Below are 23226 nucleotides of genomic sequence, written 5' to 3' on the forward strand. Positions count from 1 at the left end.
TCTTTATGTTTCTATGTTACATATCAGGTAATCGTTCCGTAACAAAACGATGAATAATTATTTTAAAATTTACTATCAGATTTTAGTAGTTTTTTTAATTTAAAAAAATTAAAATTTATCCAAAAAATCACAATGTGTAGATGTGCCAACACTGGGAATTATTTCCTAGGAAACCGTTTCAAAAATAATTTATTTTTATTGTTGCTCAAATTCTATTGCGATCATGACTGTTAGACAACGTTGCCACATATCATTTATCTAAAATCCGTAATTTATCAATAACTTTAATACAAAGAATTTTTTTACTATTTTTACCTTTATATGTAACCAGTTCTCTACCACACACCATTGAGTTGGTGCGCCAGTTTTTGAGCACGCTGTATATAATTTTTCAAAATTTGAAATCACATTTGTATATACGTATATAATTATATATTGTATATAATTATGTGAAACATTGGAATCTACGTAAAAAACTTGCTGGGACACTCTGTATTCACATCAAAATAAAACTACAGCATGTTCCAGAAGTGAGTGTTTTTTTTCCGTGTTTGAATTTGTAAAAGTGGTAATGGGGCTGTGTCTATTTTGGTTCTGTATCGAATCTCCCGCCTAATTAGAAGTTGATTGCAGGACGGATGTAAAACCGGCATCCTCCTCGTCTTTCGCGCCCCAGTACACAATGTCTTCCCAGAATTGTATTAGAATATAGTGAAGTAAATTTATCAAAGAGACGTGCCTAGCCTGGCAAAGTAAGTATAAACGACATTAAGAAGTTGCCAATTAGTTGAGTGTGTTGCCGCTAGGAGAGCGCCTCGAAGCTTCATTTGCATATCTAATATCGCACTGTTATATAATATAAATGAAACACTACTACCACTCACGTCTACCAACGACAACAACCGAAATTTAAACAATTTTGAGCGCAAAGCATTTGCATGTGGCCACCCTTCAGGCCCGATTTTTTCCAAAATGAAACCTGTTGTCGGCAAACCAGTCCAAGGAAGGGTCAGTTAGCGGCCCTCGCCCCTAAAAAATCAAGACACAATTGCAGTGTCCAGCCAACTTGATTTTCAAGTTCTCGCCCTAATTTACATTTCGGCTGCATTTCGGCGATTTTATTCAGTCCGATTCGAATTCGAGCAGTGATAACATCCAAAATCAGGTGAGTTCGTATTATTCCATCCGATTTCCCCAAGACTCCCTTTAATGCACGCAAATTGATTAAATTTTCGCCTCTTATACCTAATCTTATTAGCCAATAATTAATTTTAATATAACGGGGAACCGCAGGAATTCCGATCCGATAAGAAAATCGACGGCGAAAAAATTTGCGAGATTAATTAAAATTTTCGCCATCTTTGCTGAGGGCTGGTGAATTCACCCCTGAATTCCACCCTCGCCGTCTCTTAATATTCTATTCACGTTATTTTGTAAGCGCAACCTTTGTCAGTTTTGAAACACGCAAAATGGGGACTAAATGGAATAAGCCATTGCTATTTCGTTTCTTAAAGCCGGGCGTCGTATTAAATTTTCCAAATGTCAAATGCATCTGTGGCTGAAATACGGCCAAACTTTAACTATTTACCGGTGGTACAAGGAGGGAGGAAGTGGAGAAGCACGACGCGACTACGCTTTTTTTTCAACATTTTATGCGTGAGGCAAGAAAGCACAGTTTGCATTTTCTTCAAGAGCATATTTTTATAGAAAATTTTAGTCGACAATTATAACAATAAGCGATAAGAAGGGGAAAACGAGAGTAGAATTTTTCAAAATTGATTACAATTTTTTCAAAATGTTTGCATGATTTCCTTTTGTTTTATTTGGGCTAACTTTATATTTTTTTATTTAATCTTCTTAAATTATTACCAAAATCTAGTAAGTTTGTAAGACATCAAGTTTAGATATTGAGAATTTTTTTAATAAATTTGTTATTCTTGTTCTTTATTTTTTTTATTTCATAATATTAATTATTATCTTATATTTTTTCAAAAATTATATAAAACAAATGCTTCCATTAAGCCATTAGTTTATTACTGTTTTCGAAATTTACAAAAAATTAATAAAAACCTTACATTTCTATTAATATTATTTTTACAACGCAATACTAGATTTAAATTTGTTTATACAGCGTGGAATTTTTAACTGAAATAAAATTTGATTTAGTCGATTTTGGTGAAAACTCCCGAAACAGGTTAATTTTTATTTTTCCTTGCCTACTATTCGGTGCATATGGTTTTTGTTTATTTCTTGTCAGAAATGCACAGCCACCTGTAATTTTTTTTCAAATGTAATCGTATGTCAAGTGACACCTCGTATAAAATTTTGCAACATTTCTAGTGTGATTTGCCTAATTTTAACTTATAAAAATTGGTTTTTATTTTTTTATCGCGTAGGCTTTGGAAATATTCAGAAAACAAAGAATGCGTTGTATTCCTTGCAAAGTGCTCTTTCGTATAAGGTGACACTTGACATACCGTTACATTTGAAAAAAAAATGTTCGAGGTGGCTGTGCATTTTTTAAAACAAAAACGCATGAACCAAGTGATGTGCAAAGAAAATCAAAAATCGACCTTATCAAGATTTTTTACGAAAATCGCTTATATCCAGGTTATTAATTTTATTCTAGTTAAAAACTCCACACTGTATAAAGTGTTTTTTGATCTATAAGACCTTAAAAACATAATGTATTTTAGAAATATACAAGGGTTATCTGATGGAAGATAAATCTTAAATAAATAAAAAAAGTCGCAAAAAAAGTAGCCGAGGCGAAGCCGAGGCCGTTTCGGTTACTTATATTTTTTTTTATTTTTATTTATAAGTCAGAAAAATGTCACATCTTTACAAAGTTTTAATATTTTATAAATCCAAGCTGAGTCTATTGTCTGTTAAAAGTGTAAGTAATGTATTTTAAATAGTAATGTTTTTTTTAAGCTGACTCTCCAATAAACGGACGCGGACAATCTTTGTAAACAAAAACTCTCCTTTAAGCGGACAGTATGTCATAAGCACGTGTGTTATGTTATTATGACAATTTGTCAGAAAATTCAGGGAATCACATAAGCGGGTGGGATTCAGGAGGGGTTTTAAAGCATGTTTTATTTTAGTGTTAAATTGTTTTAATTTTTTATCACTTGGGCATTGATAATATTTAGAAAACAAATAGTGCGTTGTACTTTTTTCGAAGTGCTCTTTTACATGAGGTGTCACACGACATATCGTTTCATTTGAAAAAAAAGTTGGAGGTGGCTGTGCAGTTTTGACAGCAAATAAACAAAAACCATGGCCACCAAATAATAGGACAGAAAAAACAAAAAGCAATCGGTTTCTGGAATTTTTACAAAAATTGTTTTTATCCAAGTTATGAATTTTATTTCAGATAAAAATTCCACATTGTTTAGCAAAGAGAAAATAGAAAATAAAAATAATAAAGAAGGAACAGAAAACACAGAGAGAATTGAAAATAAGGAATTAAAGACAGAAGATAAAAAAATTATATCAAAGAAAATTTCGAAATTATTAAGTTGCTGTATGGCATAATAAAAGCTCGTTTTTCCCAAAAGCGAAAAAATAAGTCAAAAAATTAAAAAAATCGTTTCCTCCAAAGAACTACCTCTAAGTTATTAAATTAAAGATAATTAAAAAAAGAAGAAAAAAATTAAATTTGGAAAAAAAACTAATTTGTACAATTCAACAATTTTTACTGTGTTTCGAAGCGCAAATTTTTGAATGCTGAATGTTTGTTGTAAAATTTTAATCATCACCTTTTCTCAAATTTTAGAGTTTTGATTAGTAAAATATTTGATCTAAGAGCAAATTTTCGGGTACAGAAACTCTAAAAAAAGTGTAACAAAAATTTTGGACTTTGAAAAATAGTCAGTCAATGCAAAGAGCTCAATAATGAAACCACCAAGTAAGCACAAATTAAGTGTTGAAAAATGTATTAATTGCCTTTGATATTATCTGCCGGTGTCAGTTTCCCTCGCTTGACCCTCGTCATGTCGTAATCCATCGTTCGACACGTCCTCAAACCCCCGAAAAAACTGTGTAAAAACAGCGATCCGGAAGCATATTTTCCACCCTTTTAACATTGTCCAAATAAATTATAAATCCCCCGTGTAGTAGGGAAATTTATCCCGCTCGACTTTAGGGTCGTTTTTCGCCCGAAACGCCATAAAATTTGATAAAAGTGGACCTAAGTGCTAATTTTCTGGCGGTTAGACGCAACAAATGAAAAATCACCCGAGTGCGGAAAAAGCGGGAAAGCCGCGAGCGGGAGAGAGACAGCGGCGTGGTTTTTCCCCGCGACGTGAAAAATGGCTCGGACACTTTTAAGTTAAGTGAATTTTAAGTGGAGCAGATTGTTCCACATTATTTAGGCGCTTCATTACAGCAACGAGGGAGAGAATTATCCTGTTAATGCGTGGATTATGGCGCTTTTTTGCGTTCGGGTGATTAATTAGCGCTGGATGAGTTATTTTTGTTTGATCCGAACAGCGTCGCAGGTTATCCAACGTCGAGAAACAAACTTTCCCAGAATAAACAGTAATTTCCTTACCAAATTACCAGACTTATTTGCAGAAAGCTACATTTTCGCTAGATACATAAAATTACTATGTATTTTGCTTAAAGTTCTGTTTGTATAATACGCGAAGTATACACATTTTCCCTCGGAAATTTCTTCGGGTTTTGCTCCGTTTCGTTCCAGCGGCGCTGTTGGCGCCTCGCTCCCTCCTTTTCCACCATCTGACGTAACGAATTAAAATTCTAGATGTGCTTTATAAATGGGAAACATTAAGCAAAATGCTAGGACCGTATTATGCACACTTCTCTACAAATTTCGTACCTATTTTAAAACGGCTTAGAGGGCAGATTCCAAACGTACGAGAGAGCCAATAGAAATCTCAGGATTTTAATTGCATCTTAGGTTGCTTTTGTTTCCACCCTTAAATTATCGCACGGCGTTATACGAATAACTTCCATTCCTTCCAACGGCTAATTGATGATAAAACTGCAACCCCACTTAATAACCGCTCGACATTAACGCGATTTATTACTTCTCTCAAGCCGGATTTTTTCGAAACGAAAAACTCCTCACATAACAAGAAATACTTGGTTTTAAGAGCTGGGAGTAATTTAAATTTAATTTTTTTGCGACGTTTCGATTTCTTCCTAAAATCTTTTTTTCTTAATCTAATTGACTTATTGATCTGGAAGATTTACTTTTTCACCAAACTTACTTATTAAAAAAGTAAATGACATGAAACAAAAAAACAAAAAAAAAAACAAAACAAATTTTGGTTTTTAAAAACAACATCCAAAAATGCAATAATGTCGATGTCTTATTTAACTTTTTTTTAATTTCCTTATATAGAGGAAATGACGCGGTAGAAAACTAAGTTATAATAGCCAAGGCGAAGCCGAGGTCTTTCAGGTTCGTCAGTGCTTTTCCAAGCGAAAACCAAAATAACTAGACGTTTTTAACTTGAACCTTCTTCAGGTACTTTTTTGCAGAGAATCTAAATCTGTCGTTGTATTTTTCAAGGCGTTCTTGATGTTAGAGTTACAACACTCAATTTTGTTCTTTCTTATGGAAGCTATATTTGCTTTTTGTATTTTTGAAAAGTGTTTTTATTTGTGATTACGACGATGTATCACATGCTATGATTGAATCTTACATGATGATCAAAATGGAGAAAAAAGCATTGTTAGGAAGAGTGCTTTGGAAAAAACGCCAACTAGATTTTGGAGGTTTAATTAAATTTGGATCTGGAAGGTTTGTTTTTCCACCAAGCTTACTTATTTAAAAAGTAAATGACATGATAAACTAGAAGTTTATTCTTTGCAAAACAAAACATATTTTGGATTTTAAAAACAACATCCAAAAATGCAAAAATTTCGATGTCTTATTTAACTTTTTTTAATATTCTAATATAGAGAAAATGACGCGGTAGAAACCTATGTTATAGTAGCCGAGGCGAAGCCGAGGTCTTTCAGGTTCATCAGTATTATACGCTACTTACAAAAATGTAATAAAATATACAGGGTGTTCGTTTTTCGAGCTCCACCATGGAGATCTCAATTATTATAAGAGATACGAGGTCGGTTAAATTAGGGCAAAGTTGCGCATTTTTATGCTAAACAATTATCAGCAAAAAAATTTAATGTGTCATTTTTAGTTTTTGATTTATTGAAAAAAAAAAAACAGAAATTTGTAATTTTAGTTCGTGTGTTTTTTTAAGCAAAAACCAAAATAACTAGGCGTTTTTAACTTGGACCTTCTTCAGGTACTTTTTTGCAGGGAATTTAAGTCTGTCATCGTATTTTCCAAGGCGTTCTTGATGTCTGAGTTACAACACTCAATTTTTTTCTTATGGAAGCCATAATTGCTTTTTATATTTTTGAAAAGTGTTTTTATTTGTGATTACAACGATGTATCACATGATATGATTGAAGCTTACATGATGATCAAAATGGAGAAAAAAGCATTGTTGGGAAGAGTGCTTTGGAAAAAACGCCAACTAGATTTTGGATGTGGAAGGTTTACTTTTCCATCAAGTTTACTTATTTAAAAAGTAAATGACATGATAAACTAAAGTTTATTCTTTGCAAAACAAAACAAATTGTGGATATTAAAAACTACAACCAAAAATTCAAAATAAAAGTTTTATTGTAACTTTTTTAAACATCTTGTATACAGGAAGTGACGCAGTTGAATACTAGTTATAGTAGCCAGTATTTTTGTACGTAATAATCGTAAGAAATCAGCATACGGTCAAAATTGCACAGCAAGAATTGATCTAAAGACTTTTTGAACGCACTGTATATATATTCGTTCCTATTATAATGTTAGTGACCAAACGAATTAAAAATATCATTATCAAAAAAATTATTCGATTACTCGACGATTTTTCGACAAATAATTACATTTCCAAAAATTAAAAAAAAAACAGTATTTTTTATAATCTAGTGTTTTTTGCTAAAGGGTTGGTAACAGGACAAACAATCAAAAATTTGACAAGAACTGTCACTTATCGTAAAAAAACAACCGTTTCCATCCCAACGGTAACGATACCAACCTATTAAATGTCCCGTAATTGTTGCAAAGTCTAAGCGAAACGCTAAGGACAATTTTTTTTTTAATTTATTAAAATTCAAAATTAAAAAAAAAACTGGGCAATATTTTCTGACAAATTTGCAAGAGAAAAAGCTAGAAAATGATCGACTTTTACTTATTTAAAACACGCAGATAATTTACAGAGTGTGGCAAAACGCCAAACTTATACAATAACTCATATTTAAAAAAAAAAAAAATCTTGTATTTTTTTACGAGTCGATAGCATTTTTGAGATTGACAGAGAATTCACGTTGTTTGGATAAATGCTGTTGAAAATAGTTTGCCTGTATGAGATTAAATCATTGCTTCTACAAAAAGAAATTGTGAAAACTGCGCAAAATGTGTGTTGTTTTTCGTTTGTAGTTTCGATAAGTGTGCAATAATTGTGTCATCTTTGATGATTGCGTTTCCATGAAGCTTTAATTAAAACGTAATTAGCCCCACCAGTGATCTCGAAGTTAAACGGTTTTCCTCTCGAATAAATCGTTGTTGGAAGGTTGGGTGGCGTGTTCCAAAGATCCCGGCGCTCTGAACAAAATGAAACTTTCCTTTGACATTATGAACTCCTTTCTCATCACCAAAGGTGTTCGCTAATATAAATTATCCAACGTTCGTAAAACAAATTAACGCCGTTATTGTACGAAATCTACGTCGCCTTATAAGCACGCCTTCTTCGTCGCTCCGCCAGCGGATGAAGGAAGACGGTTGATCCGCGGAAAATTCGCTAACACGAAGAACAGTTAAAATAAGATAGATGGGACGCCATTTTAGCTCAGTATTTTGCTGCCATGCATTTCATTGTAAAACTACAGCCAACCAAACGAGAACTGACGATCAAATCAAGAGATTTCAGCTTGTGGGGAGATTTGGACGATTGCCTCGAGTGTTGCTCAAAGTAAAATTACACTCCTTCAAGTTTCGAGCAAAACTAAGAAAATTATGCTCCTGGATGGGTGGCGGTGGCGGTGGAGGCGGCGGCGGCGGCAACGTCAGCTCCGCAAATTAAACGCTTTTTACGACTGATGATCACGCGGGGATTCACACAAAAATATATTAAAAAAATGCAATTCAGTTTATAATTTTTTTAGCTTACTTTAATGAAGAAGGTAAAAAAATTAAGAGAATTGTTAAAACTTAAATAACTTAAAATTTTTAAAAATAGAATGCCATATTTTTATTTTTGCATTGTCTATCTAAAAACAATTAAGTGTCGATTAGTTATTACTGATTACTCAAAAGATATTTAATCTTAAACATAAAAAATCATAAAAAAATATAATAACAATTAATTTAGTTGTAACATTTAGGACATTATTCGTCATTTTTTAGAGTCAAATAACTAAAATTTTAATATTTATGGCAAATCTATAATTTCGGTATGAACTCCAACAATTGATCCATGGTGGAGTTGCTATGGTTATGGTATGGTTTACTGTGGTAACAGCAGTATTTATGAATAATGTGCTTTGTTACTGATATTAAATTTTAGAATCCAACATCTTATTAATTATTAACTTTAGAACTTTGAAACTTATGTTTTTAGATAGACAATTTAGTCATCATTGAAAAGCAAAAACAAAAAATTGGGTGTTATTCAACAACTTCATAATTTTTCTACGTTTCTAATTCCAATGCGCTAATCAATTGGTACAAATTTAATTTTAAAATTTTTCTTTTAAAGTGATAAAAGTCCTATTTTTCTAAGATTCTTAGTTTTTGTGTAATAATTTTTAAAAGAAACGAGGTTTTGTCAAAAAAAATATTTCAAAAATTAAGCAAAATAGACCAATAAAATTTCGGTTTATCCAAAAAATGCAAAAAAAAACACAAGTTTGTATTGCAACTAATTTGGAAACACGTTGTATATGTGACAACAATTTTAGATGAAGCAACTTAGACAAAAAAATATTAAATTTCTAGTATTTAAAAATGAATAATGGACTTTACTTACTCTGTGAAACACTCTGTATAAAAAGTATAACTTTGGTACAAAATAATATATTTTTAGCAAAAATTGGGTGTTTCATTTTTCTTTTTCAAGTTATTAACAAACTTCATAATTTATCTACGTTTCTAATTCCAATGCGCTAAACAATTAATTTTTTTGAAATATTTCCTTTAAAGTGGTGAAAGTTCTATTTTTCTAAGATTCTTAGTTTTTGTGTAATAATTTTTTAAAGAAACGGGATTTTGTCAAAAAAAATATTTCAAAAATTAAGCAAAATGGACCAATAAAAGTTTCGGTTCATCCAAAAAATGCAAAAAAAAACACAAGTTTGTATTGCAACTAATTTGGAAACACTTTGTATATTTGACAACAATTTTAGATAAAGCAACTTAGACAAAAAATATTAAATTTCTGGTATTTAAAAATGAATAATGGACTTTACTTACTCTGTGAAACACCCTGTATAAAAAGTATAACTTTGGTACAAAATAATATATTTTTAGCAAAAATTGGGTGTTTCATTTTACTTTTTCAAGTTATTAACAAACTTCATAATTTATCTACGTTTCTAATTCCAATGCGCTAAACAATTAATTTTTTTGAAATATTTCCTTTAAAGTGGCGAAAGTTCTATTTTTCTAAGATTCTTAGTTTTTGTGTAATAATTAAAAAAATATGTGTTTTTGTCAAAAAAAATTCAAAATTAGGCAAAATTCCACCAATAAAAGTTACGATTAATTAAAAAATGAAGACATAAGTTTATATTGCAACTAATTTGGAATAACCCTGTATATTTAACAATAATTTTAGATGACGCAGCTTAGAGAAAAAATATTACATTTTTTACCTACTCTGTGGAACACTCAGTATAAAAATTGGGTCGAAAATAAAAAATAGTTTTGCCGGTTTGGTGTTTCATTTAAAATAGACAAAATTTTTCAATTTAAAAATTTGACAAAAATAAGTCAAATAAAATAAAAAATTATATTTATTTTTTAATTTAATTTAACCTTTAAGGATAATAACCAAGAAACTTTTTAAGAAATCTATTTTTCATATTTTTTTAAATCAAAAAACGCCAAAATTTTTTATTGTTATCGAAAGAATTTGTCAAAATTATGCCGAAAAATTCAGTCACATGAGTATTTCCAATTAACTGTTGCATAAATTGAATGAATTCGGCGCTAAATTAAGGCCTCTGGCCCCCGATACGATCGGAATATCGTCACCTAAAAACAATGCAGCCAATAACCGGTTAAACATCGTCTTAGCTAAAGTCCCTAAGAGACTAATAGGAACACTTGACGTTATCTAGTTGGTAGAAATGCGAGCGCACGTCTTCCTATTTAAATACCTCGGGGAATGTACGCCCGATAAGGCGCTACAAACTGCACGAATATGAGCGAATAAAATATATTATTACCTGAATAGTTTCCCGAATACGGGGAATTTCAACTTGGAATAGTTTGAAACATAGTTTGCGACAGCGCGATCTCGATAAATCGTCGGCAAAAAAAACCCCGCCATAAAATCGCTCGCACTCCTTAATTCCCTCTTCAAGTTTGCTCCCTCATTTCTAACTTTAACCGAGCCCCGGGTTTAAAATCACCCTCTTTGTACGTTTTAATTCGCGCTAGGGCAAAGTGGCGCCTGTGCAGGGTGGGGCTAAGGGCGCGTTTCGCATCAAACGCCGCCAAAGCTCAACACAAATATCCCTCTAGAAAACTCAACCCTCATCCTAAGTATATGCCTTAGATTTTATTTAAGATATTCGCCCTTATTTGCGCGACGGTATAAGGTCGACTTTTCCCTGATTTTTGCGCCAAAATGGCGCTGTATTTAATGTAGGGAAAGTAATTCTAATTTGAATTTCTCAGTGCGGATTTCAGATTTCGGGCGTGTGCAAGTTTAAGGAGAGGAGAACACTGATTCATTATTGGATTTCTTCGAATGGCGGGTTTTTAAGCCGGGCTTAAATCGTTGCGGGTTTTTTCAACGACAAAGCGGATTTTCGGCGACAAGTTAAAGAGAGCTTTCAGCGATTGTCTCAAAGAGCTTTAGAAAGGAGAAACGGCTCTATGATAAAGTTGATGAAAATTCCTTCAAGGCGCTTTGAGCAGCTCGACGGAATTATTACTGTATTTCTAATCTCATTACAGAGATATTTCATTCGTTGGAAAAACGCGCCGTTTAAGTGTGCTAATTTTTTAATAAATCAGAAAACAATGCTATTTTTTGATTTAAGATTTGTGCCAAAAAATGCAAAAATCTGAATGTAACTTTATTTAAACATCCTGTATACAGGAAATGACGCAGTAAAAGACTAGTTATAGTAGCCGAGGCGAAGCCGAGGCCTTTCAGGTTTTTTTTTAATTATTAGTATTATAAGCTACTTACAAAAATTTAATAAAATATACAGGGTGTCCATTTTTTGAACTCCACTAAGGAGATCTCAGTTATTATAAGAGATACGAGGTCGGTTAAATTAGGGCAAAGTTGCGCATTTTTATGCTGAAAACTTATCTGATAGAAAATTTTTTTTATGCTAAACAATTATCAACAAGAAAATTTAATGTGTCATTTTAGTTTTTGATTTATTGAAAAAAAAAACAGAAATTTGTAATTTTAGTTCGTGTTTTTTTTAAGCAAAAACCAAAATAACTAGCCGTTTTTAACTTGGACCTTCTTCAGGTACTTTTTTAGAGAGAATCTAAATATGTCGTTGTATTTTTCAAGGCGTTCTTGATGTCAGAGTTACAACACTCAACTTTGGTTTTTCTTATGGACGCCATATTCGATTTTTGTATTTTTAAAAAGTGTTTTTATTGCTGATTACAACGATGTATTACATGTTATGATTGAATCTTACATGGTGGTCAAAATGGAGAAAAAAGCATTGTTGAGAAGAGTGCTTTGGAAAAAACGCCAACTAGATTTTGAAGGTGTAATTGAATTTGGAACTAGAAGGTTCACATTTCCGCCAAGCTTACTTATTTAAAAAGTAAATGACATGATAAACTAGAAGTTTATTCTTCGTAAAACAAAACAAACTTTAGATATCAAAAACTACGTACAAAAATGCAAAAATTTAGATGTTTTATGTAACTTTTTTTAAACATCCTGTATAAAGGAAATGACGCAGTAGAATACTAGTTATAGTAGCCGAAGCGAAGCCGAGGCCTTCAGGTTTTTCTTAAATTATCAGTATTATAAGCTACTGACAAAAATGTAATAAAATATACAGGGTGTCCGTTTTTCAGGCTCCACCATGGTCGGTTAAATTAGAGCAAAGTTGCGCATTTCTATGCTGAAAACATATCTGATAGAAAGTTTTATGTGTCACTTTTAGATTTTGATTTATTGGAAAAAAAAACGAAATTTTGTAATATTAGTTTGTGCTTTTTCAAGCGAAAACCAAAATAACTAGGCGTTTTTAACTTGAACCTTCTTCAGGTACTTTTTTGCAGAGAACCTAAATCTGTCGTTGTATTTTTCAAGGCGTTCTTGATGTCAGAGTTACAACACTCAATTTTGGTTTTTCTTATGGAGGCCATATTCGATTTTTGTATTTTTAAAAAGTGTTTTTATTGCTGATTACAACGATGTATTACATGATATGATTGAATCTTACATGGTGGTCAAAATGGAGAAAAAAGCATTGTTGAGAAGAGTGCTTTGGAAAAAACGCCAACTAGATTTTGGAGGTTTAATTGAATTTGGAGCTAGAAGGTTCTTTCAGGTCTTTCAGGTTTTTTTCATTTTTTTTCATTAGTATTATAAACTACCTACTTACAAAAATTAAATAAAATATACAAGGTGTTTCGTATAAACGCCACATTATTAATATTAGAAGTTCTAATAATGATAGTCAACTAAAAATGTGTATGCAATCGTAATCCGTTAACTTCCTTATTTTAAATAGAAAGTTATGTTTTTTAACGCATTTTTAGATTAGTCAATATATTTTAAAGAAGTTTTATCAACCTTATTTCTAAATTTAGTCGTTTTCAAAATATTTAAAGTTTTTTGAAAATTTTTGAATTTGCATTCTTGACTTCAAAAATCGATAACTCTGCCGTTTTTTAAAATCTTAAAATTCTTTTTGGCTTATTTGAAAGAGAAGGCTTAGATCTTTTCTTTGGTATTTTTAACTTTGTAAAAAAATGTTAGCAAACCCCAAATTTTTAAAATTAAGTTTGCAGAACTTCAAACACCCATAACTCAAAATTTTCAAACTAAATGCCATTGTTTTTATTTGACTAAATGGTTGAGAATTTATTTCTGTATCGTTCAGTATTAACATTTCCTATACTTATGTTTAACAGTTTTCAAGTTATACGAACTTTTTGTTGGCACTGAGAAATTAATAGCCATAGCTTTTTCGCATCGGTTGCCATGGTAACGTGAGTAAAATATAAAAGTTTTTCAAATGTAAATTCAATGAATTTATTTCGTTTCAACAAAAAGAAAAGCAAAATTTTGAACAGAACTTATTATTTATTCATGAGAAATGCAAAAATATCTGTTGCTAGTAAAGAATTTTCGATATAACTTGAAAATTATTACAGATAGGTATAGAGAATGCTAATACAGATCGTTGCAGAAACAAATTTTCTTTCACTTGGTGAAAAAAATTAGGACATTCCATTTGAAAAAATTGATTTATAGCTTGTAAAAGTTGTCCAAAAATAACGTTAAGATTTTGAAGTTTGTAACTTTCACTGATGGAAAGATAAAGACTCTCTTATTTGATTGTCCAAATACGATTTTTTAATATTTAAATGCTGTAAGTCATTATTCAAGTAAAATGCCAGACCTCACATAGCTGTTAGAAATACGCCACTTCGTATTATCACGGCCAAAAAAGCGTTTAATAAGTTTTTAAGTTCCCCAGTATTTGATTTCTTGAACATAATGATACCGTTTATGGCGCGATTTCGGCAAATGGCGTCGAGCAGCTCGCTCGTTATTTTCTTATCTTTTAATTTCCGTTTTAATATTACCAAAGTTTGTTGAACATCAACTTAAACTCGGCTCAAAACTAATTAAAATTTGAGTATCACGAGTCGAGTTTCTAAGTTTTACGCGAGTTTTACTTATTCATATCATAAATGATGGATGTTGTTCCGCAGACTCATCTCCCTCACATCCAACCCCCGCACCAACCAGCCCTTAGTCTTTCTCTTTCGACGGCTTCGTCTATCTGCGTATCTCTTTGCGGCGAGAGATGCTTTTATTGTGCCGCACACACCGATCAAAGAAACTGACACCGAATCGATCTTTACATGCTGAGACTGCGAACATCTGTAGCACTAAAACTAATCTAAAAAAAAACAACCACTACTTTTTTAACTGACTTAAAAACTGTCTAATACAAGTTTTCTTATAAAACAGCAAAATTCCAAGTGGTTTGGACACCATTTACAAAATAATCACACAACCATTTTTTGCTCAGTTTTAAACGCCCTATGATTGGTCTGTTTTATGGTTGGGAGTGTAATATCGCTCAGATATCCAGTGACAATCGTCTTGAAATTTTTTGTGCACAAGATAATCAAGTAGGCGGCGATTTTTATATTTTTATTGGTCATTTACTTATTCTCGGGACAAATGAGACACCAGTGAACCGGTTTAAGAGCCGATTTTTTTCACGGAACAAGATTTCGTCTTAGGTGCGAATAAAATGATCGATTCTGCTTAGTTTTTGAAATAATTTGATTTTTTTGACCCTAACAAATCCTAGTAAAGTAGGACACAATTAATTAAAATCTACACTGTCAGTTTAGAAAAATTAATAATTACGAATATAATAGTTAAAATAAATAAATATATATATAATAATAAATAATAAATAAAAAAAATTGACACTTCTACGCAAATTATTTTTTTAGTCCATAATCATGACTGATGCAAAAATTGTTTGAATTTTTTTTCATAAATTAAAAGTTTAAATTGTGACATAAAACTTTAACGCTGAGGAACTAAAAACACAAAAAACTAAAAAATATTGAGAGTACAATTTTGAAGAACTACAAGCGACTGAAAAACTGAAACTAAAAAAAAATATAAAAAAGAGGAAAACACTAACAATTATTCGTTAGATGTAAAATAAATCATGACATTATGAAATTGAAAAATCTGATAAACTATCAAAAAAAATTAAATTAAAAAAAATTTGGAAAAATGAAAAAGGGTGAAACAAATTGTTCGAGTTTTAGGAAAAGCTTTTAAAAATCGTCTGTTGGTCAATACCGCGCAGTTTGCGGTTAAATTTAGCGCTTTTCGCTCCCAAGGTCGCAAAGTGCATTGTTACCGACGTTGTCGTCCCCTAATAGATAGAGTGCATCCCTCTGCTGTCGCGAGCCGCCAAGTCTTAAATTTAATTTGAAGACACAAGGCGGCTGCGAAGTCAGAGAGAAGACAGTCGAAGGAGTTACCTCGTCCCCGGCCTGCTTGATTTAATTAAACAATTTGTAAAAGCGTGCCTCGAATATATCGACAATTGAAGTCGTTGCTTTAAATAGCTATAGCAAGACGACTCGGTTGTCTCTCTTGTTCGTGTCAAGAACAACCCCTGAGATATTTTTTTTTGGAGCTGGGGGCGGCTCACAAGGAGGGGCAGCACCTTGAAAGGTCCTAGCTGATGAAAACAAAGACGAATGGATACATTACTAAATTAATCTTTGAAACAAAGCACTTTCCTTGAGCCTTATTCATCAAAGCCAACTCATTTATTTAGTTACTTCCCTTTCAGTCGATTCTAGTCGTTAGTTCGCGTCTTTCCAAGAGGCAAACATAATTTATAAAGGAATAATACGCGAGCACAATGGCTCGGCTCAAATTGCACAAAGAAACATTTTTACCAAATTAAACCAAAATATTTTTTGCTATAGATATTCCAAATATCTACCAATAAATGCACTTGCATATTTATTAATTATTTCCAATTTTATATGAACGTAGAACTAAAGTGGACCGGATAATCGAGGTTTATATTTATATATTTTTGTTGCCAATAATTTTATTGAATTTTTGCATGTCGCATATAATATTCATATTTATAAAAACCTAAACGCCCTCGGCTTCGCCTCGGCTACTATACATAGTTCTGAAGAAATACAAAATGTTCCAAAACACCAGGCAATGCAAACTTATTCATTTTTAATTAAAAATGATGCAGCTTTTTAATGATAATATAATTAAAAACCTAAAAGCCCTCGGCTTTGCCTCGGCTACAAAAACAAAACTTTGTTAAAAAAACGTGTATTTTTTACTTTTTGGTCTTAATTTAATTTAAATTTGAATTAATTTCATTATTTTTTTTTATTACTACTCAGCCCTCGGCTTTGCCTCGGCTACAAAAACAAAAAGTTTGGTAAAAAAACAACGTGTATTTTTTACTTTTTGGTCTTAATTTAATTTAAATTTTAATTAATTTTATTAATTTTTTTATTATTATTATTCAGCCCTCGGCTTCGCCTCGGCTACAAAAACAAAACTTCGTTAAAAAAAACGTGTATTTTTTACTTTTTGGTATTAATTTAATTTAAATTTGAATTGAATTGATTATTTTTTATTATTATTATTATTCGCCCCTTGATGATATTGCTAAATCCGCCACTGGACCAAGTTTTTGGCGTCTTTGCTCGCCTCCTTCTCCAGCCCCCGATCTCCTCCTCCTCCTCCTCCTTCTATTCATCTTTTGTCGCCCGAATGGGAGGTGCTCTGGATGATGTTTGTTTTGTTAATTGAATCGTTTCCTCGGGACTCTGAATCGATCCATCGTTTTTTTTATTACAGGAAATCGCAACAGGAAGCAAACCTTCGTCATGATGGGAATCGGACTCACCCGTCGGAAGAAGAAAACAACACAAACATCATCGCAATAAAAAAATTACAATACTTATTTATTCATTAAAAAAAAACACATTTCTTTCGGATATGGAGTTGGCGCTGATGGGGTAAGGTAGTTTTTACAAATTTCGTTTTCAAGGAGTTGGCAACACTGATCCAAATTCTCTGAATTGTATTTCGCACACATCGCGAAACGAATTTCAAGAGAATCGAATTTTATTGCTTTACACTTTTCATTTTTTTTTTCATTTCTAGTAGACTGTATTACATCGGTATTTTTATTTTGCAATTTTGCCTTTTTTCAAAAAAAAAGTGTTAAGCAAATTCTAACGAATTCACTGAAAATATCGGAACAATTATTATTATTTCGCCATTTAATAAACAAATCAATTATTTTGCCCGAAAAGTGCCATTTGATAAAAAATAAAAGCCAAAAATGTGGACAGTCCTCTCAAAAAAAACATCTTTTAACCGAAAAATTCAAACAATTTGACAGTTACCAAAACAATATTAATTTGTGTTTGACAGTTACTATAAAACAAACAAATTATTTGACAGTTATTAAGACAAATCTTGAAAAACAAAAGATTTACTGTATCAAAAAGTGTCATTCTATCAAAGTTTGACAGTTGCCAAAACTTTTTTTTGTGTCTGACAGTTGCTAAAATAACAGTTCTTTGGTTTTAAATGTCGCGTTAGCCAAACTGATTTTATAATTTGACAGTTACTAAACCAATAGTCGTTTGTTTTCCACATCAAGTGTCATTTTAACAGTTACCTGCGTCAAAAAAATTTCAAGTTTGACGGTTACTAAGACAAATTCATTAAGTGCATTTTTAAGTTTGACAGTTACCAGAACGATACAAAACTGATTCTTAAAATGTGACGGTTACCAAAACGTTATTTAACTGTTGTTTGGTATTTTTTTACTTTAGAAATAAGAAATCTGAACAAAACATAAACAAAAAATAGTCAAGTCACTTTATAACACATCATCAATCTATTACACTCTTGTTTAACCTAATAAATTACATTTAAAACTTCAAAAGCAAGTTGGTCTGTTACTAAAACAATTTTTTTCTCTTAACTGTCATTTTGACAGCCTTAACCTAGTTATAATATCAACCAAACTATTTCATCCATTGTGACAGTTATCAAAATCGTTATTTTTGACATTCAAATGTCAGAAACAAGTTGGTCTGATACTAAAAATATTTTTTTCGCATAACTGTCATTTTGACAACCCACAATTAACCAAACTATTTCCTCCATCTTGACAGTTATCAAAATCCATGTTTTCAACCAAAATATATATATTAACTTCAGAAACAAGTGGGTCAATTTAAAAAAACAAAAAAATTATAACTGTCATTTTGATAACCATTAACCTAGTTACAATTAACAAAACTAGTTTCTCTATTTTGACAGTTATCAAAATCGATATTCGATTGTTTCTCCTCTAATCTTACAATTTACAAAAAATGAGAATTGATAGAAAACCTGAAAATTTCTGAAGGTAAGCTAACTTGACAAATCTTAGTTTTTTTTTCAATTTCAGAAAATAAAAACACATGTTCGACTGATTATCCTATAACCTGATATTTTACAAAAGATTAGAATTGACAGGAAATATATTATTTTAACAAATCAGAAAGTTTTTGAAAGTACAGCCAACTTGATTTTTATCAATTTCAGAAAATAAAACCACAAAAAATACTCATTTATTTCCCGAAAACAAAAAACAGAGTTACCTACTTACATTTTTTTTACAAAATCTGCATTTTAACTAAACAAAAGCAACCAAAACGTAACTCTTTTGTGTTTTTTTTCAAAATCGTGTTATTTAGTCAAACTTGAAAGTATTTTTGTAATTTTAAATCGATTTTTCAGAGTTTTAACGAAATAAATTGGAGTTTTAAAACCGTTAATTACTCTTCCTGAAAAAATAAAAACCAAAGTTACAGCTTTCATCAAAAACCAAAAAAATAGTTTTGTTTCCAGAGAAAAAAAAACAGTTATCTACATATTTTTTTTTACAAAATCTGCATTTTGACAAAAGAAGAGTTACCAAGACGTTATTCTTATTCCAAAATTGTGTTATTTAGTCAAACTCGAAAGTATTTTTGTAATTTCGAATCGATTTTTCAGATTTTCAGAATTTTAAACCGTCTTGAGAAAATAAAAACCGCCCGTTGTTTTTTTCTAAAAATGAGGCCAAGCCGCAGTTTCAGCTTTCCCGAAAAAACTCTAAAGTGTTTTCAGGAGAAAAGTGTTTTCGAAAGGCGTTTTAGACTTCTCCTGAAACGATGCTTTACGGTTCGATTTTCAGCGACTTCGTCCGGTTGCCAACTCTTGAAAACGGAATAAAAATTGCCTTACTGACGAATTCCGGAGCCGGTGATGTTATCGGTGTCGGACGCGACATTTCTCCGAATTCTGACAAGTTTTTTTTTCGTTTTTTTTTCAGGTTGGCATCAGTCGTCACCTGCTGAAATTAGCATTCGGGGGCGGGGGGTTTTAAGAAATACAAAGAGCGGGAGGGAAGTGTTTGAAAAAGAGAGGGATGCCGCCACATCAGGGGAGGCCGGGGCTTTCCTTGGCCGGCGACGGAAGGGGGGCGTAAGGAGGGTGTGGCTTAATGTAAGAAATCAATGATTCAGCCGCCCCTGTAAGAATAGTTGGCTTTCTAATAACGGCATCGCTCCTGGATACGAAGGAGGAAAAGGATTTTTCCCTCCCTCGGCGATTTTTTTCCCCAATGCTGGGGCTGGAACGGCCCCTGGAAGCATAATTCATAACTTAAATTACTAAAATACCCCATTAATTTCTGCACTGATTTCTAACACGAACATTAAGAATATATACTTGCTACCTTTGCAATTTATGGCTCGCAAGACTTAGAAATTGCGCTATACGGTTACGTGAAATTTAATTATGACGAGGGGCGGATTCACAAAAACACACATTTTTTACAACAAATTCCAAATGAACGAAAGAGGTGAGAAAAAATTAGCAAAATTGTAAAATATCACAAAAATGGGACTGAAACCTGTCAAAAACTTACAACAACAAAAAAATAAAAAAATAACTCGTAGACTCGTAGTTTTGAACAAAATTCGAACGATTCTTTCAATTAATAAGCCGCTGAGTGGATGTTTTGCGAAAAATGCCCCACCCTGTATACGCTATGCAATTTTCTGTTCTGACTTTACTTTTTACTCCGGTGAACTTATCCACATTTTTAACTTTATTTATACCAATTATCAGAATTTTTAGGTTTGTTATGTCCAAATTTAAAATATAATTTATTTTTCTTTTATGAGAAACACCAAAAATAACATTAAACTAAACAAGAAATACCCACATTTTCTTCGTTTTTGTTGTTCAATTTTTCAAGCATTTGACGAAAATTTAAAAATTTAAAAATTTAATTAAATGACACAAAATGGGACTGAAACCTGTAACAAAAATAGTTAAAAAATAATACAAAACTTTTAGACAAAGGGTGTGCAGTTTTGAACAATATTTTAACGAATTTTTAATTTACTAATCAGCCCAGTTGTTGTTTTGTAAACAATGCCTCACCCTGTATATGCTTACGCAATTTTTTATACTCCAATTATCAATTTTTTTTTATGTTTTGTTCTTTTTCTATTAATTCGATTAATTTATCTTTTATTAGCAGTTATCCTTGTCATAGCTAATAATATCTTTACAATAAAACAACATCAAACAATACAAGAAATGGCCAAACTTTCTTCGTTTTTGTTATTTTAATTTTTCAAGCATTTTAACAAAAAAAATTATATTTTTCTTTTTCGATTAAAGAAATTTTTCTTCATCAACAGTTATTTTTGTAATAAGTATCTACAATATTTTTACTTTCATAATAAACGCCAAAAATAACATTTAACAATAAAAAAAATGTCCACATTTTTTTTCGTTTTTGAAATTATGTTCAAATTATTTTACCAAAAATTTACACTAAATTAAGTCTTAAATTTGACAAAAATAGTTTCTTTGATTAATATTGATTAATGTATTACTTATCAAAAAATGTACAGGGTGATTCAAAAATGATAGACTAGCCACCAAAACTATATTAATCAAATTTAAAATAAAAATTGCTTAAAAAATCCAGCACTTACTCAAAGTCTGTCTATAAAACATAAAACAGTTAGTACGTTATTTTTGAATAAGCCTGTATTTATTTTCAGTATTCTTAAATTAATGATTAGTTTACAAAGTGTTTCAAAAATGGCAAACTGTTTTTTATTCTATTTATCATGCAATTTTCGAACCAAAAAACACAAACTTCACCTTGTATTTCCTCATTATTTTACATATAATAACACAAACAATTGACAATTTCTTGTTTAAGGTGTGTGAAAAATGTACAGGGTTATTCAAAAATGACATACTCACCAAAATCTCAAACTTTACTTTATGAACTAATCGGAAAACGCATTTAATATATTCTTTTGCACATTAAGATTATTCGATTTTAAAAGTGATACTTTCTACTGAGGGATAAAAACAGTACAAAATTCTGAAAAAAAAACACATATAATATCTACTATTTTTCATGCTTCTACAAAACACTTTTTATAAAACACACAGTATGTCATTTTTGAATAACCCTGTCCATTTATTTAAAAAAGTATTTAACTTTTTAATCAAATTCAAAAATATCCAACCTACAAAATTTTTAAAAATATTAAAAAAAAATAAATAAAAATTGTGTTAAATTTTTTACTACATTACTACATTAGATTTGTAGGTATGTCATTTTTGAATCACCTTGTATTTTTTTATTTGGACTTAAAATAATTCTTATAATTGCTGTTTATTCAAAGTGTTTCTTTCAGGCAGTGAGAAAAATGTAACTCTATTATTTTAACAAAAATTTTTAAATATTACTTTAAAAACGAATATACGAATAATATGTACAGGGTTATTCAAAAATGATATATTATTTGTTCATTTGTCAAATTTTTACACGGTCTACGAAACGTCAGTGTATCATTTTTGAATCACTCTGTATACATCACCTGGCATTTGAACTACAAGAAAGCCGAAAATTATTACATTTCATGAATTACATAACCTTATTCTGTCAATTATAACCAAATATAATATTTTTTGAATGAATGAATTCGCTGATGCAAATACCAAAGAAATAGTGTTTAAGTAAAAGTGTTATAACACTGATAACAAAATAAGTTTCAGTCCCATAACCCTTGTAAAAATTGAGTTCGTTTTTTGTGAAAAATGATTGTTTGATGGTAAAATAGCGTTTAATTCTCGATTCCTCTCCGCTCGAGAGAAATATGCATGAAATGATAATCGCGAAAAGTCATTATTAAAATATTCGCAGCATGTCTCTACATAGCACGAGCCTTTGCATGCACCTCTTTTGTTTACACACTGTACGTTCATTTATCTTAGCTTTTCCAAGGCACACGAGATGAATAATAAATTTTCTCATCTTTAATTCTATGAATCTTAAATTCGCTCCGTTCCTCGTTCGTCGTTCGTTATATTGAAGCGCTTTTCTGTGTGAAAAATCGGGTACGGATTTTTACACGCAACACGCAACAAGTTGTTCCGTTCTGGGACAAGTGATTTTTAAAAAAATGACCACGAAATGTTCTCCTCAACAATATTGAAGACTCCCGAAGTTTTCCGACGCTTTTTTAGCATAGGTTTAAGTTAGTGTAGCTTTAATCATTTGTAATACACATGCAACTGCTTTAAGTTAAGTTTTTTGTCTTTTTTCTAATGTTATGTATTGTGTTTGTCTTTTGTGAAATAAAGGTTTTGGTAAAAAGTGGTTTTTATTATGAAATTTTGATTCAGACTTTGACAGTTATTAAAAAAACTCTTTTTTAAAAAATTTTTGACGGTTACTAAAACATTATTTCTGTATCAAATGTCACATCGACCGTGTTTAACAGATACTAAAATCACACCCACTTGATTTTTGTATAATATAACTTTTTTGACAGTTATCAAAACGTTAATTGACGGTTACCTAAAGCAATAAACTTTCTGTTCTAGAAAAAAAATTACCTTCGCTCTAAATTTTTCGACGCTCTTTTAGGATAGAGTATTTTTCAATCATTCGTAACTGCTTTAAGTTAAGTTTTTTGTCTTTTTTCTAATGTTATGTATTGTGTTTGTCTTTTGTGAAATAAAGGTTTTGGTAAAAAGTGTTTTTCATTATGAAATTTTGATTCAGATTTCGCAGTTATTAGAAAAACTCTTTTTTAAAAATTTTTTGACGGTTACTAAAACATTATTTCTG

The 23226-nt window shown here is 31.1% G+C and overlaps 1 long non-coding RNA gene across 1 annotated transcript; it reads left to right on the plus strand.

Moving 5' to 3' along the window:
- Positions 1 to 1025: 1025 nt before the first annotated feature.
- On the plus strand, positions 1026 to 22749 carry LOC103313374 (uncharacterized). Its single transcript, XR_511505.3, has 3 exons — positions 1026 to 1165; positions 16866 to 17026; positions 19387 to 22749. It is a non-coding gene; the product is annotated as an uncharacterized LOC103313374 (long non-coding RNA).
- The last annotated feature ends 477 nt before the right edge of the window (positions 22750 to 23226 follow it).

Source organism: Tribolium castaneum, chromosome 8, assembly GCF_031307605.1.
Source record: "Tribolium castaneum strain GA2 chromosome 8, icTriCast1.1, whole genome shotgun sequence".
In the NCBI taxonomy this organism is placed as follows: domain Eukaryota; kingdom Metazoa; phylum Arthropoda; class Insecta; order Coleoptera; family Tenebrionidae; genus Tribolium; species Tribolium castaneum.